The 16,543-nt window shown below is 50.7% G+C and overlaps 1 protein-coding gene across 5 annotated transcripts in view; it reads left to right on the forward strand.

Annotated features, from left to right (window-relative positions):
* CAB39L (calcium binding protein 39 like) overlaps window positions 1-16,543 on the forward strand; it is a 1,166,132-nt gene that overhangs the window by 1,071,887 nt on the left and 77,702 nt on the right. The gene's annotated exons all lie outside the window — the stretch shown is intronic.

The following is a 16,543-nucleotide window of genomic DNA, read 5'->3' on the forward strand; positions in this document are numbered from 1 at the left end:
CCCCACAATAGACTTGTTCGCTACAGGAGAAAACAAGCAATGCCCAGACTTTGCGTCCAGGATCCCCCAGCCAGACTCCAAGGGGAACGCCCTATGGATGAACTGGTCAGGGAAATGTGCTTACGATTTTCCCCCAATTCCAGTAATTGGCAGGTTAGTGAACAAGATGCACAGAGAACAGATGATGCTTATCCTAGTTGCTCCTGTGTGGGCGAGACAGCCGTGGTATCCACATCTGCGCAAACTGGCAATGTGCGATTCCCATCAAACTTCCATACCTAACCAACCTGTTAACCCAACACGGGGGAACAGTGCACCCTCTACCACACTCAATGAACTTGGCAGCATGGCTCCTGAAGTCATACTAGACACTGTTATTTCGACAAGTGAAGGAGATTTGTAATTTGGTGTCAGTCTAAACAAATAAACCTCATAGAATGTACTCCTTCACACAGTCTCAACTATATGCTCCACTTGTTAGACTTGGGGTTAGTATTCAACTCTATAAAGGTCCACCTGGCGGCTTCATCAGCTTATACCACCTCTCAAAGTAAGGCATCGTGGTGGAAAATTCCAGTCATTAAGACATTCATGGAGGGAGTCAAGAGACTCCACCCTCCTATTTCAAACCCACCACCAGGATGGGATCTCAATATAGTACTAGCAGAGCTCATGGGGCCCCCATACAAACCTATGCATAAGTCGAGCTTTAAACACCTGACATACAAGACTGCCTTCTTAGTGGCTATTACTTCCATAAGAAGAGTTAGTGAATTGCAAGCATTGTCAGTGCAGGACCCTTTCTTTATCATACATAAAGATGAATTGGTTTTACATACTCATCCTAGGTTCTCCCCTAAATTAATTTCTAAATTCCACGTGAACCAATCTATTGAGTTTTCGGCTTTCTTTCAGAGACCAATTAGCTCAGCTGAGGTAAAACTCCACACACTGGATGTGAGGCGGACGGTCCTTTACTACATAAACAAGACTAGACCGCTTAGGAAAACAGATCAGCTGTTTGTCTCCATAGCACCAGGCAGAGAAGGAGAACGCACTTCTAAGAATGCCATCTCCAGATGGATTGTAAGATGTATTCAATTGTGCTATTCATTATCAAACCAAACAGTGCCTTTTACACCAAGAGCTCACTCCACAAGGAGCACTGGAGCTACTCTGGCTTTTATCGCAAATGTCCCATTAGACAGAATTTGCAAAGCAGCTACATGGAACTCAGTACACACTTTCACTCAGCACTACTGCATTGACACACATTCCAAGACAAATACACAGGTGGAACAAGCTGTTCTAAAACATCTATTTGCCGCTACTCCTTCTCATGACACACCACCTTCTCCTAACACTGCTCTCTAATCTATGCATTGCATGTGATCTAAGCAGATTCCACAAGCCTCAGAATGGGATACATTACTCACCGAAATCGTATTTCTGTTGCTTGTATCCCATATAACTCCTATTTTAGGGGCACTTCAGTGGGCCTCCAGCATTCTCAAACTATCTGCTCAGAAAATAATTCCTACCAGCCCAATTGCCATAGTGCTTCCCCCAACCACATTAGGTCACCCACACCTCTGTCTGCCTACACCCTTCGAGATTATATAGTGCCACAGGGTACAACTCATCTCTCTACAAGGAAGAAAGCTACATTGCAGCTGGCAAATTAACCTGACCACTGGGAGGGTTACTCCTGTCAGACAGGAGAAATTAAGAGTCCCTGTGGAGGCCGGGCACTTAAACCCCAAGTGAAGTAGATTATGAATGAAAGACGGATACAAAATAGCTCCGATTACTTACCAGTAGTCTTCTTTAATCTTAGTGTGAGAGTCCGAGAAAAAATCCCCAAATGTGGGTTGTTGCGCACAACTTCAGCTGTGCATTTGAGTATAGATTATTCTGAAGGGTTTGCTGCAGTAGTGGGGCAAAGAAGGGTAGTTTTCTCAGTATCCCTTCCAAAAAGTATGTGCTAGTTTAGGGAGATGCCTCACAAGCTACGCTACCCAACGTGGTTATTTGAATGGATACATGTGCCCACGGTTTCTGTTAGCAAATTAATGTGACCAGTGGTATCTCTGTCGTATGATTATAGGAGTTTATTTGCAAACATAACATAACACGCCACATCAACACATGTTTCAGCCCTCTCTGGGCCATCCTCAGGGCGTTCAGAAAAGTATTATACATTAATCACTGTTAGGGTGAGCCCTGCATCGTGTGCATTTCTTTGCTGAGTGGCTTTTCCAAAGCTTTCTATGCGTATTCAGCCTTTGCATAAAATATTCACGTTCATGCGCTTTCGTTTTAGTGCTTTTTAATAGTCTGTTACCATTCTCCGCATTCAAACAGTGATTAATGTATAATACTTTTCTGAACGCCCTGAGGACGGCCCAGAGAGGGCTGAAACACGTGTTGGTGTGGCGTGTTATGTTATGTTTGCAAATAAACTTCTTTAATCTTAGGTCTGCTGTTCCCTGTCCTATTATTTACTTATGAAGGCGAACCGCCTTCCAACAGAACCCTTTCCCAATTTATTTTGTCTTCCCTGTCCCTCACAGCCCAGGGTATAACGCACCTATCGTCTCCCATTATCCTCCTGTGTACATCAACAAAACCAATGTGATCTGACCACCAGGCAAGGAGAGAAGGGGGTCAGTACTGTGCATAGTATAGGACTAAGAGTAATGAAAATTACCAGTAAAAAATGGTGATTGGTATAGACTTTAATTTAAAGCGGTTTGGACAATGTCTCACTGTCTCTAACCTAGGAGGTATTTCCCTACCTCAACCAAAAACTACGGGTCTGTCCTGTGTCCAGATGTCCAAATCAAAATTGTACTGTGTCCGAAATTCTATCCTACGTCTCTAATTCTAAAACGAACTGCAAGGTGTTAAGGGTATTGTCTTTGACTTGGAAAGTGCACAAATGTTCAAGTTCAACAAAAAAGGTATGAACCTAACCAAATGGTCCACATGGATGAATGTTAACAGTTCCAGGGAATGACTCCCTTCCCCAAGTTTCTCTCCACCAAAACAAAAGATCAAAGTAATAACCAAGTTCTTTGTAGCCCAAGAGGATAACCCCTTCCTCTTGGTGAGGCAACCAAAGGGAAGTTACTTCCTCTCCCAGTTTATTTCCATATTCAATGCAATTTAAAATCCTATTGGAATTAATCTTCCTTTGTATTTCCTTTTCAAGATATCACAACTTGGGTGCGGGTCCCAGACTCACAAAGCATCTGATATACTGCCCTGCCAAGTTCTCTTATACTGTTCTTTACACCACCCCAGGGGAAAGGTCTCTCTTCCCCTGCTTTAAAACAATTCCACAGATTTTAGTCCATTCATATTTTCAGCCTCAGACCCTTCGATTAACTTTTTCTACACGGGTCTCAGACCCTAATACTTTCACCTCTGGCTTTTTCCCAGAGCCTGGTATATCCACTTCCTATAAGCAGCTCTGGTTCACTAACTTGCCAGAGACCGCTGACGTGTGGATACTGCCAGTATCATCCTCCTTCAACCAGCCAGAAAACACCTTCTCTCCTGGGGTACCCCCAGCAGGTTTCCATCGCTTCATGTAGCAATTCCGTCGTGGTCTTCAACAGTTTTGCTGCGACTGCTGAACCTTGCTGGTGTATTCAGTGGACGCGGAACACTGCAGTGCCTTTCTTTCTGGCCCTCGCAGATCCACTTCAGCAGGCGGGAAGGTTTCCCTCCTCTGCGGGTATGAGGATTTCTCTGGTGTCTATCCCGTAGACCTGTTCTGCTCTGTCTCTCTGCCTCGCTCGTGGTGTGTCTTCCCGGTTCCTCGAGGGAGAGTCGTACCCCTGATCTGAAATTCTATTTCAGTCCTTCTGTATCCAGTTGGATTTTGACAATAACTAGACTGCTCACTATGGTTTCTCATTTTCTTTTCCAGGCTTGCCTGGGTCTTCCTCGTTGCAGTATTTTGAGTTAGAGTTTTAATGGAAGGTTTTAGATCTCTGCAGTGATCACCTCATGGAGAGTCACAAGCACAGCCCCACCCTCCAGGGAATGAGGAGTGTGAAGGGCATCCCTCTCTAAGGCCAACTGGAGGGGGGGGTAAAAAGGTAGAATTTATGGATAGATGTATGTTCTAGTCATCATCATTTGATTAAGCCAAGGGTCCTAGAATTGGATAGTTCAAATCCAGGGACCACCAGGGTATCACAGAAGTTCCAGACAAAGACCAGGGAAGAAGGCATCCTGTAGCTTACTTCTAACTCTAACGACAAGAAAAAAAGCATAAAAGGGCAACAACAACCACAACTCTATTTCTAGAGCCAAAGGTCCCTCCAGAAAGATCCAAGATTACCCCTAGCAGCCCCTGGCCTGCAGTAGTCCAAGCATGAATCGATCCAACCATTGAAAAAAAGGGAAACTAGAGGGGCTCCAAAAAGGCTGCCCGGGTCCTGGAGTATCAAATGACCACCACGGCAGGCACTTTTCAAAGAGTCTGGACTTGAGGATGGCACTCTTAGCAGCCTGACCCCCAAAAGGGGTTCTATGTGAAGTTGTCCCCTGGGAAAATGTCGCGAGGTAGGCAATTTTGTTCCCTGCACTGCTAAATGCCTTCCCCCACATACTATTTACTATTCTAACTTCAGTCCTAGAATATTTGGGAAAATTGCTTGATTTTCTTTAGAGTGCAAATTTGGGGAAATGTCATCCCCTGGTGACCTTTTCCCAGGAGATTTTATCATTGGGTACACCCCAAAAGGGAGGTATAGTCGTAAGATAGAGTAAGCCCTCTGTATGATTGAACTGCACCAAAGACCTATACAGAGGCTGGTGCCTCAAAAATCACCAACAGGCAATCCTGTCCTTCAGCCGCAGTGCTGAGACGCATCTCCGGTGGGCTCAAGAAGAAGATACTAAAGTGGGAAGAATCAGGTGCAACAGGCACTCCTAATCAGTGCAGAATACACTCATCCAGCATAACAATATCACTCAAGAAACCTATGGGACCTGCCAAGGTATCAGATCTTGCTTCAACAAGCTCTACCTGCATTTGAGATGGGCAGCTATAAACTGACTTCGCGAGTGCCCAGCCGAAGACAGAGTACCTAGACATCATAATTATAATTGTTCTTTTATAAAGCGTTTAATAAGGGAGACCAGTTTCTAAGCACAAGACAGTGATTCAAACCTGTGTTGCTATACGTTGTCTTGCTTCCAAGACAAACACGTTGCAGGTGAGCTATCCTCCCAGCCCCTACACCATCCTCCCAGTCCATAAATGCCAGCAAAGCCAGAAAGCAATGTGGGACAAATCCAAAGACAGAACGAGTATGGTAGTCCCGAAATTACAATGTACGAATAAAAGAAGACCAGGGTCAGGGACTTTCTCCAAGAACAGCAAACCTGCTTAGTTACCACTACCAGGCAGGACCAACCAACCCGCTAGCAGGACTAAGTCCATATTTCCTCCATTGGCAGGACCGAATCCATAAGGTATCCAAACTCGCACCCGACCAGGGTAACCTCACATACAACCATTTTATGTATACATACATGTGTACACACTATCTGGTCCAGACAGCAGCAATTTAAGTCACCAGCCCAACCAGAAAGTGAGGGTGCACACACCTTCACTTAAGACTGTGATCCGCAACCGGAGAAGGGCAGAAGGTGGACCGAAACAGCACTGCAGACCATCCCAAATACTTTGCTGCAACTAGTGAAGCCAGGGCGACCCAATCTGCTAAGACCACTATGGCTAACAAAGAAGGGATATCTGAAGGCCAGCCCAAAGTGGGAATGAGGCACAGCCAGTATCTGACAAATATACAGTAGGCTCCAAAACTTGGTAACAGCATAAATGAACGCAGCGTGCCTCACAACACTCATACCAGGCCTGGGGGAACAAGGGACTCCATGAAGTGCTGACTGTTAGGGAGAATTCTCATAAATGGCTGATTTCCCCTACCTAATGAGTCCCTCAGGAGCTTTGCTGGATTTCTAGGATTCATTTATTTCACCCGGTAAGTGTGGGAGCCTTTTTCACCACACTTACATGTGTTTTGCTGTGTGTTTGTGTGATCTTGGGCCCTGGAGCCTCACCTACTCCATGAGCCTCTTTTATAAGTGTGTTACACAGCACCTTCAGTGCAGTGACACAGGGTTGTCTTTCAGACTTCCCACTGACTCAATTTTTCTGGGACTGACTACTGTCTCCCGGAAATATGTAAAGTTGCCATTAACTTTATGGAGTCTCTTTAAACCACAGACCCAGTACACCCCATCTTACGTGGAATATTGGAAAGGATTAATTCCTATCCCTTTTTGTCTGTTCTTCTTGGAGCACTGTTTCACTCCCTTTACATCAAGACTTGGCTGGTGGCAGTGGTAACTACCCTAACGTTTCTTATCTTATATAACCATGGTATTGTTTTAGGCTATTATATTAGCCTCGAACATCAACCTGCTTGACCAAATATATTTTATTTTGGCTCCGGCTGGGTTTATTCGCCATTTCTTTTTGTTAGTCTTTTTCGTGTTTTACTCTGCGCGCCAAACTGGGGATGATTCCTTTGTTCGCCGTTTTTCGCTGGCTTCTGCACAGAAGCCCTCCTTAAGGCACCTGAAAGTCTGGGTAGGCAGGATGTGAGGGAGGGGTCTTCGGACCCATGCCATGGGTTCCCTTGGTAACCCAAGTCGCACTCCTGTTTGATTGGCTGAGGGAACTGTCCTTGCCAGGACAGCCACCCTGCTGTGTGATTGGCAGCCAGGCTGTATGAATGGGGGAAAACTGCATAAAAAGCAGGTCTCTTGGACTGGAAAGGCAGAGTCGCCACTGGAACAAAAGAACCATCGAGGAGCTGACAGAAGAGGATCCCTACAACAACTGAACCGCCCGGTGAAGCCCTGCTGCAGGTCCGAAACTTCAGAATCCGACGACAGAGAAGATCCTCCAGGAAACTTCTTCCCTTGAGCTGGTGGGACCGACCAGTTCACCCAAACTGCAAGCCAGGACCCCTCCTCTGGTCGAATTCGCTGTACAGAGCTCAGTGGACCGGATAGCCAGGAAGGGTCGGACCCTGCTTGGGTTTTAATGAGCGCACCTTTTATTTGTTGCTTTGCTCTGCTGCTGGTTTCTTCCCTGGGTAGTGAAGGACCCTCCAGTCTTCCTACTTCTTGTCAGTCTGACAGTTGCTTCAGGAACCGTGAGCCTGCAGGAAGTACCAGGAACGTCCGCCTCAGCTACAGCTTCCTCTCTGTTTTAAGGTATTGTGCAAACCCGGTTGTTTGTTCAGCCATCGCTACCACTTTAACTGTGTAGTACAGGCTTGTACCAAAGGTGAATTTGTACTGTCACTTGTAGTCTTAATTGTGTGTGGTGTTTATAGAGGGTACTGCATATAATTCTGCCTAACACCGACAGGGCTCATCCAAATCAAATGTGCAGTCCTGACCCTGCAGAAAGTCTGCTATAACAACAAACCCCTCCCATGGTGGGAGGTGGGAGCACCTAGAGACACACTCTGAAAAATCTGCAAGTCCTGTGATACCAGAGGTGTAAGATAGTAGCCAACACGAGGGGATGGTCCTACCACACCTCTTATCTGCAAAGTTCCTCCCCACTTCCAGAGAAACTGCTGCAGCCTTGTAACAATGAAATTAGAAGTTACTCACTGTAGTGACTAACGTACTCTTAGTCCCCTTTTCTCCATACTGCATGGGCGTCCCTTCCTAGGGATGTGAGATGGAACCATTTTCAGTGGAAAAAACCTTATTCCCCTTTAAATTTAGAGGCGTGCGGGAGTGCAGCGATTAACATTGGCTAATGACACCAGTTTTATTAGGGGGGAGGATGGTGGGACGAATGGACGAAAGGGGAATAAGGACTAAGAGTACGTTAGTCACTACAGTGAGTAACTTATAATTACTCTCATGTCCCGTCCCCTTTCCTCCATACTGCATGGGCGATTTACAACTGAGTGTAGCCCCAGGGTGGAGAGGAGATCCTCCTTAAGCAAATAGGTTTCTAAGAACCGCCTGTCCGAAAGCTGCATCTGATCTAGAGCCGGCCTCCAAACTGTAGTGCTTGCAGAAAGCCGAAGGGGTGGGCCATGCGGCCGCCCTGCTTATGACTTGCCAGGGCACATGCTGCTGGAATGCGATGGCCGTTGCCTTGGCTCTGACCGCGTGGGCGTGCATGTTGGCCAGCAGTGGCTTATGCTGTCCGTCATAAGGTTCTTTGATGGCCAAGACCATCCAACAGGCTATGGAGGCCTGATAGCCCGGTGTTGATCCGCCAAAGATGATAAACAGAGCGCCCAACTTGCGGAAGCCCTTAGTCCTATCAAAGTAGAATTTCAGGGCCCTTCTGACATCGAGGCAGCGCAGAACTCTGTGCCTCGTCCTTAGGCTCAGCAAAAAACGTAAGCAGCACTATTTCCTCCTTCAGATGGAATGCGGAAGGCACCTTGGATAGGAATGCTGGGTGTGTCCGCAGGACTACCTTATCTTTGTGTAATATAGGGCTCTGAGACGACCAGCGCCTGGATTTCGCGGACTCTTCGAGTGTCATGATGCCTACCCCCGGGGAACCAGACCAGGTCCAGCAACCCCGGAAGCAGGCATCAAGTTATTTTGAGCAAGCCCAAAAACCCCTGCTAGGGGCTGTTTGGGTGCGGTCCTGGCGCCTATGGCCTATTTCGCCAGGCTCATATGGAGTCATTCCTGGCGCCATAGGCGCCAGGCTCATAGAGTAGAACTTATCTGATGCAGACCATGCTGCAAGCTTACCTGATGCAGACCATGCTGCAGAGCTCCAAGCCAAATGAGGCTTGGAAGGGACTATTTTACCTAGGGACTATTTTTTACTTGGGTGGGGCTGGGGAGAAATACTTACGTGGGACTACTTTGTAGGCCATTTAAACCACGCCCGAAGAGCAGCACATGCTTCGCGTTATTCTGCATCCAGCAGCGTAACGCTCACCGTGTCTGCAAGCCTGCATCCAGTCTTCTGCCACGCCCGCCTCGAGTCTACAGCTCCTAGAAAAGGGGAGGAACAGAAGGAGAAGAGGTTAGAATAAGAGCAAAACCTTCGATCCTTACCTGAATTCCGGATCCACCGCGCCTTCGAGCTGGAAGAAAGAAGCATTTTACGCGCGCCGCCTCGCCTGCTGCAGCGCCGCACTGAACTCACCGGCCTTCGCAGCATCCTCACGATCCACCGCATCCTTCTGCACTTTCCCGCCGCACTCTCGCACCTAAGGGGAACACAAGAACAGCAAAGGTGAGCCAAGGGAATGAACAGAGGCAATAGTAACTACCCTCATAGACTTGCCTGATTACCGCCGGGGGTACTGTTCCTCTTCACGGGTCGGCGCAGTCTCCATTGCATCCTCATCATACCCCGGCCCGTAAGGGGAACAAAAGGACAACAAGGTGAGACAAAGGGACAAACAAGGGGAACTCTTCTCACCACAATAGACTTACCAAATTTTACCGCCGGAGGCATTAATCCCCGAACTTCATATTTTCTCTCCACATCTGAATAAGGGAGCAAGCAACAGGTTACATTCTGGCCTTATTTTATTGAACTGTGTAGGATAAGCCAAATCCTTACCTGAACTTCGTCAGCTACCACGAGGAACTCTTCGCTGGGGTCAAGCTGCAAACTGCAAGGAATCGGACAAGAGTGAAAGTCAGACATGTGAACTCTTACGAACTACATACTTTTGGAGTCAATATTGTTCTGGAACTCACCAATTCCTTCGAGCCAGTGAAGCAACTGGTTATCAACGCGCCTCTGCGCTCAATGCAGGATGTAGAGCTCATCTTTTCAAACCATCAGGTGAGACTATAAGAGGGGACATCAAAGTTGATCTGTGGGGAGAACAGCATGGGTGGGGGGATTTACGCTCAACTCCACAGGTGGTTAATCCCCTTTCTCCACTTGCAGAAGAATATTCCTACGGGCCAAGCAAACGAAGCTAGGTGGGCCAGTCCAGTCCGTCATTATGGCCCTACGCGTCACATTGGTGGAGACCGCAGCTGTCCAGTTCAGACCGACGCCTCTGTGGGAGCCAGGTGAGCGTAACAGCGAGCCGAGGTGAGGCCGGCCAGCAAGGCCGTCTTAATGGTGACAAGTCTGATGTCCGAGGACGCCATTGGCTCAAATGGTTTGTACGCCAGAGCCCCCAAGACTATGTGAAGGTCCCTCACAAGGTGTGGCCCCTTGATGGGTGGGGAGAGTCTGGCGAGTCCCGTCAAATGCTTATTGACAATCGGGTTGGAAGAGGAGAACACCTCTTCCTCTGAGTTTCTGTAGGCCCCAATGGCTGCGAAGTACGTGCAGCAAGTGTCTACCTGCACTCCCGAGTGGGCGATGTGCACCGAGAAGGAGAGCACGTCGCCCAATGTACATGCGAGGGGGTTGATATCCTTAGAGTCTGCCCAGTAACAGAACCTGGTCCATTTGCTCTTATACTGGGTTCTGGTAGCTTTGCTCTTAGCCCCCTGTATGATCTCTAGATAAGCCTGGGAAAGGCTAAGGTGCCCTAGCGTGATGTGCTCAGGAGCCACGTTGTGAGGGCTAGTTTCTGTGGCGCGGGGTGGATGACCCTGCCCCCCTGCTGCGCCAGAAGATGTGATGCGCCCGTTGGAAAGCGAATGGGTGGTCTCTTGGAGAGGCTGAGCAGCTTCAAGGACTATGGCTTGACTGGCCACCATGGAACTATTAGAATGACGGTGAAGTGGCGAGACTCCTGATCTTGCAGATCACCCTATGTATCAGCGGTGTGGACGGGAAGGCGTATGCTGTCATGCCATTCCACTGAATCTAAAATGCATCGCCCAGGGAGCTGGGGCCCTGTGCCTGCCAGGAGGCGAACTGTTGGCACTTCCTGTTGTCCCGGGTGGCAAAGAGGTCCACCTGGGGGTAGCTGTAGATCTCCTGCAGTACAAGGTCGTTCCATTGACACTCGTAATTGTCCGCTCCCAGTCTGCTGAGTCTGTCCACCTCCAGGTTGGATTCCCCCGGAATGTGGACGGCCGTGAGGTGTTTTTCTCCCGGGCCCATTCCCACATGCTGACCGCCAGCCTGCACAGCGGAGGGTACCTGGTACCTCCCTGCTTGTTGACATTGAACATGCTGGTTGAGTTGTCTGTCTGAATGAGGACAACCTTGCCCTCGATAACCGGAAGGAAGGCTCCGAGAGCTAGCCAGTTGGCCTTCAGTTACAGCCAATTGATGTGGTACACCCGGTTTATAGTCAAAATGTCGAAAACAATGTTAAAAAAAGTCGGCTGTTTTATTTATTTATATATTTATTTAAATGGGGGGGTCCCACCAACCACCTGTTTATTTTTTTTATAGCTAAACCCAAAAAACATATAAATAAAAAAAAAACACATTCGGTTTTTTCCAACATTTTTCCCCCCGATATTATTGTTTTCGACTTTTTGCAGTCGACATTATTACTGCACACCGGTACACCTACTCCTGCCTGGTCCAGGTGCCATGGGGGGGGGGGGAGGGAGGAAGGGAGGAAGGGAGAGAGGGAGAGAGGGAGAGGGAGAGGGGGAGAGGGAGAGACTCCTCGTTCCAAGATGCTACGAAGTGCAGCTGTATCCTCCTCATCCTGAGTCTTGTGTGGGGGCCGGCCAGTAGGACTGCTGCCATGAGACCCAGTAGGTGTTGGTACCACCAGGCCGATGTCACTTCTCTGCTGAGGAAGTGCGCAGTGGCCCTCTTGATGGCCGTGATCTTGTCCTGCGAAGGAAAAACTCTCTCGGAGCACGTGTCCCAGATGAGCCCCAAGAAGGTCAGACTCTGCGTGGGCTGCAGTTGCGACTTCTTGAGATTGAGTGAAAAGACCAGATCAAGTAGTGTATTCATAAGAGCGTGGGAAGTGCGGTGCACAGCTTCGGAGATGAAGCCCTGATGAGCCAGTCGTCAAAGTACGGGTATATGGGGTGGCCCTGAGGAGGGACGCCACTGTATTCATCAGCCTGGTAAAGACCGTGGGAGCCAAATTGAGGCCGAAGGGAAGGACCTTGTATTGGAAATGGCAGCCCATGATCCTAAATTGTAGAAAAGAACAATGAGGCTGCCAAATCGAGACGTGTAAGTACGCGTCCTTCAGATCAAGGGAGCACATACAGTCTCCCTTGCACAATGTCTCTGCTATTAAGGCTGGTGTAACTAGCTTGAATTTTTGTAGAAGTAGTGAGAGGTTGAGGGTGGAAAGGTCCAGCACAACTCTAAGGCACGCCTGGTACTTTTTCTGAATGGTGAAAATCCTGGAATAGAAGCCCAAGCCTGGGATTTCATCCACTGCCTGGCTCTCGACAAGCGACTGGATCTCTGCCAAAAGAGTTGCTGTCCCAATCTGTGGGAATGGAGGGGAAGAGGGAGGAGAGGCTGGTATGGTTAGGCGGTACGCTGTGGCTACTACGGAGAGGATCCAAGGGTCCGCGAAATTCTGGCACCAGAAGTGTGCATGGAGAGCAAGCCTGCCCCCCACTGGAGACACAGGGACCCAGAGGGGCGTGTCATGCCTTCTTTCCCTCTGAGGCTGTTGTGGCGGAGGGGGACTGGAAAAAGCCCTTATCCCCCCCACCACACTTTTTGTTGCTTGCGTGGATGTTGCGACGGCGAGCAGTCCGGTTGGCTGGATCTCCACTCTTGGAAGCCGTGGAACCCTCTGTATGTACGCCCTTTCTCAGAGGGCTGCTGTGACTGGGTGTACGTTTTGGGCGTGGTCTTTGTAAGGATGGATAAAGACTTTGCCATTTGTGAGCTGTTTTGATTTTTATCCAGCCCCTCATCCGTAGTGGAGTGGAAGAGGTCACCCCCTTTGACCGGCAGGTCTAAGATGCGTTCCTGGACATCTGGGTTGAATTTTGTAGCACAGAGCCAGGCCGTTCTTCTTATGTCCGTGGCAACGCAGATGGCCCAGCCAGGGGTGTCAATGTGGCCACAGTGGATTCCGTATTGTATTGTGCCACCATCTTGGGGCTGCACAGGGGCCAGAGGCACCTGTACTGGGACCTGCGGCGCCGGCACCATTGGCAAGAGCACGTCCCTAATGGCGTCCATGAGGATGGCCCCCATCTGAGGCGATTTCCTAAGCCTGAGGAACCTTTCATAAAATCTGTCCTCACAGGCCAGAGGGGTGTAGGTGATATTGACGGGGTAGCGGGCGGCTGCTGGAACCGTTACATGCCCTGCCCATAGAGACACAGCGGGAACATGCCCTGTGCAAACGAAGGATAGGCTGTAGGCCACATACCTGGTTGACACCAGTCCCACTTTGACATTTGTTCCTCCACCTGCTCTCTTCCTTGGTGCGGTATCGGGCGGGTGTCTGTAATGTCTGGCACGGTGGCCATCTTGTCGAGCTGCCTTCCAAATGTGCCTGCGTCGTGTTGCTTGGCTCACTGGGCCCAGCCTCGTCGAGGACTCTTGAGTGTTGATCATGAGGCCTACCCTGCTCTTCAGGCCGAGACCTGGTAGGCATTTCGCCCTCAGCGGATCTGCTGGTAGTACTGCGTATAGGTGCCCCCTCTGACATGTTGCCGGTACTAGGGCATGGCCCCTCGGGTGAATACCTGGTAAAATAACCTTCCGGTCCCTCAGCAATGTCACCGGGAGGATCCATTGACCCCTCGGCCTGCCGGCCGTTAGCTGACTTAGCCTCGGTACTCGTGCTGGTATGAGAACCTGAGCGGTTCCTCCCGCATGGGTGAGTCCCTGGAAACGAGTCTCCCTTGCGGAGTGCGCTGGAAAAGGTTGTCCCTACGTTGGGCCTGGATCGATGGTTGACGAAGTCCTCAAGGTCCTCTGGAGGCGATCCCTGGAAGAGCTCCCTCCACCCGGCTAGTCCGTTCTTCAGAGACCTCGAGGAAAGCGCGTTGCACGGGGTGCAAACTTGCCAGCCGTGGTCTGGGCCAAGGCAACGTCAGCAGAGGGCGTGGGGGTCTGAAGTTGGAAAGAGCCCGTCGCAGGATGGAAACCTGCTGAACCCTGTCGGCATGCGCCGGGGAGGAGCGTGACACCTGAGGACCGAGTACCTGAATGATAAAAAGACAGAAGTGGGGGGGGGAGGGTGGGCCTTGGCTTGGAGCCAAGATGGTCGGTCCAACTCCGTAAGAGCTCCCAACTGGTGCCGCGCCGTCAGTTGAAATGCACTGGTGAAACCAACTCTGCGTTTCCGGAAAATAGCCTGGGAGCTGGCTCATGCCCTGCAGCATACATGGCCTGAGCGGCAGCTCTCTGCGACCCTGGAGAGGAGTGAAATCTGTCTGGGGGGACTGGCGGCTTGGGCCACTGAGATACGCAGCAAAATGGCGCTGTCCTAGGCATGCCAAAACCACTGCTGCGTGGCATAGTGCACCAGTGGCCTGAGGGTTGTGGCGGGGTGCGACTGGTGGCACATGGCGACACCAGCGACCATCCTCTGCCACATCCGGGGGGGGCGTCCCCACAGTGCTGCAGTACTGAGGCCGTTGGAGGTGGGGGACCTCTCGGCCAGGAACGCTCCTCCCCTCTGCAGCGGCAGCCCAACACAGCGAGGCTACGGGGTGAGTCTCCGGCCCTGGCAGCCCATAAGCAACGCAGCCGCTGCAGCCCCACCCTATCAGCCACAAGCACCAACTGAGGACCCTGCTGGTGGAAGCCCTGCCTCACCCAGACAACCGCATTGCGGCCTTATGGCGACTTTGCGCCCGGCACGCTCCTGGCAGGGGGTGCTCACTGCCCGGGAGACTCATCTGGGTGCCCTGCTCAAGGCGAGCCCTCAGCATTGCCCACCGGATCCATCGCGGCCAAGAGGCGGGGGCGGCCTTCCCCTGAAGCAGTGCCCAGTCTGCATCTGATGTCCCTTCCCTGGAAGTTGAGGGGGACCACCACGGCATCAGCGCCCTTCTGCTGCTCCAGCTCGGACAAACCCGACAACGGTGAGTGACGCCTGCGGCTCCCCCCATCCAGGCCCCTGAGGTGACCTAATATCTTCCACAGCAGCCCCGAGCACCAGACCCCTCCAAGCCACATATTCATTAACAGCTGCAGCATCCCCCGCATCTAGTTGCCTGTAGTGCAGCACTCAAGGATCCCCATACACTATCCACGGCAGGGATGCGCACCTCATGGTCCCCAGCCGCATCAACAATAAGGGTGTTCCTCTCCAAGGCTGTGCTCCTGGGGGGTGCAAGGCTTTTGGGAGTCACCTCCGTTGGACAGCCCAGGGATTAACAAAGAGACTGTAGCTTTTACACACACCATGGGTCCATTCAGATCTTAATTAGCTGGCCCGTTGCACTGAGCTGGGACGGACGGCTGTGGGAAGGCCCACCCCCATCACTGAGAGGGACAATCCTAGCAGTAGCTACGCCTGGCAGCTAACCATTGACTCAAGTGGGGGCAACCTCTCCATAAACTCCCGACTTCGGGGCTGCCCACACCAGCACCTGGATCTAGGGTCCAGCCCGAATCCCAGCTGGAGTCTACCAGCCCCACTTATCCGCCCTAGAACCCCCAGCGGACCGGGGCCCCTTGTGCCGGGAGACCGGGTTGTGGGCCGCTTGCCCAAAATGGCCAGGAGCACAAAATCATCTAAACAGATGGACATATTGGCATTGCTCTCTGCATCGGAGAGACCAAGGAGAGGTGACCGTCCCGACATGATGAAGCAACAACTATGGAAACTGGCAGCGATTCGGGCCCAGGTTCTTCGGCTCAGGCGGTGACAAAGTCTGACCTCCAGGATCTATTGTCCGCCCTCACGAAAGAATATCAGAGGGGCACGGAGGAGGTCAAGAGCAAAATCACGGTCTTGGACAAAAGAGTGAGGGAGCTGGAAGTGAGAACAGCAGAGGCGGAAACTACCCTCTGTGAACACAGCTATGAGATCGACAAGGGAGCGGCCAGACTGGCCACACTGGAAGCCAGATGCGAAGCCCTGGAGCTTAAACAGGAGGACGCTGAGAATCATTCTCGGCGCAACAATATACACCTGCAAGGGATCCCGACGACTATCACAGACGCGGAATTGGAGCGATATGTCAACTACCTCTTTCGCTTCATCCTCACCTTGCCCAATGAAGCTCCCCTGGTTCTCGATAGAGTTTATTGAATGAGGACGAGACCAAACACAACCACCCCGCCGGATGTCCTGGCGAGACTACATTATTTTAAAATAATAGAAGAAATAATGCTGGAAGCAAGGAGCTCCCCCCGTATTCTCTTCAGAGACGCTGCCATCTCCCTAAATCAGGACCTGGCAGCGGTTATGCTCTTGAAGAGGAAGGCTCTGAAACCGGTAACAGAATGGCTGAGGGACAAAGGGATTCCTTATCACTGTGGTTACCCTACATCCCTGACCTTTACATGGGAAGGCAGCCCCCGTCATATATGCAGTCTAAAGGAAGCAGAGCGACTACTGCACCCAGAGGTGGAGGATGGGGGCCCGGATGAAGACTCGCTACCTGCACAAGCAACTGCGCAAGATCCTTAGCTGTCCTGGTCCCGGGTGGTGAAGCGCCGCCGCAG

Source organism: Ambystoma mexicanum, chromosome 7q, assembly GCF_040938575.1.
Source record: "Ambystoma mexicanum isolate Mex_15411 chromosome 7q, UKY_AmexF1_1, whole genome shotgun sequence".
NCBI classification, from domain to species: Eukaryota; Metazoa; Chordata; class Amphibia; order Caudata; family Ambystomatidae; genus Ambystoma; species Ambystoma mexicanum.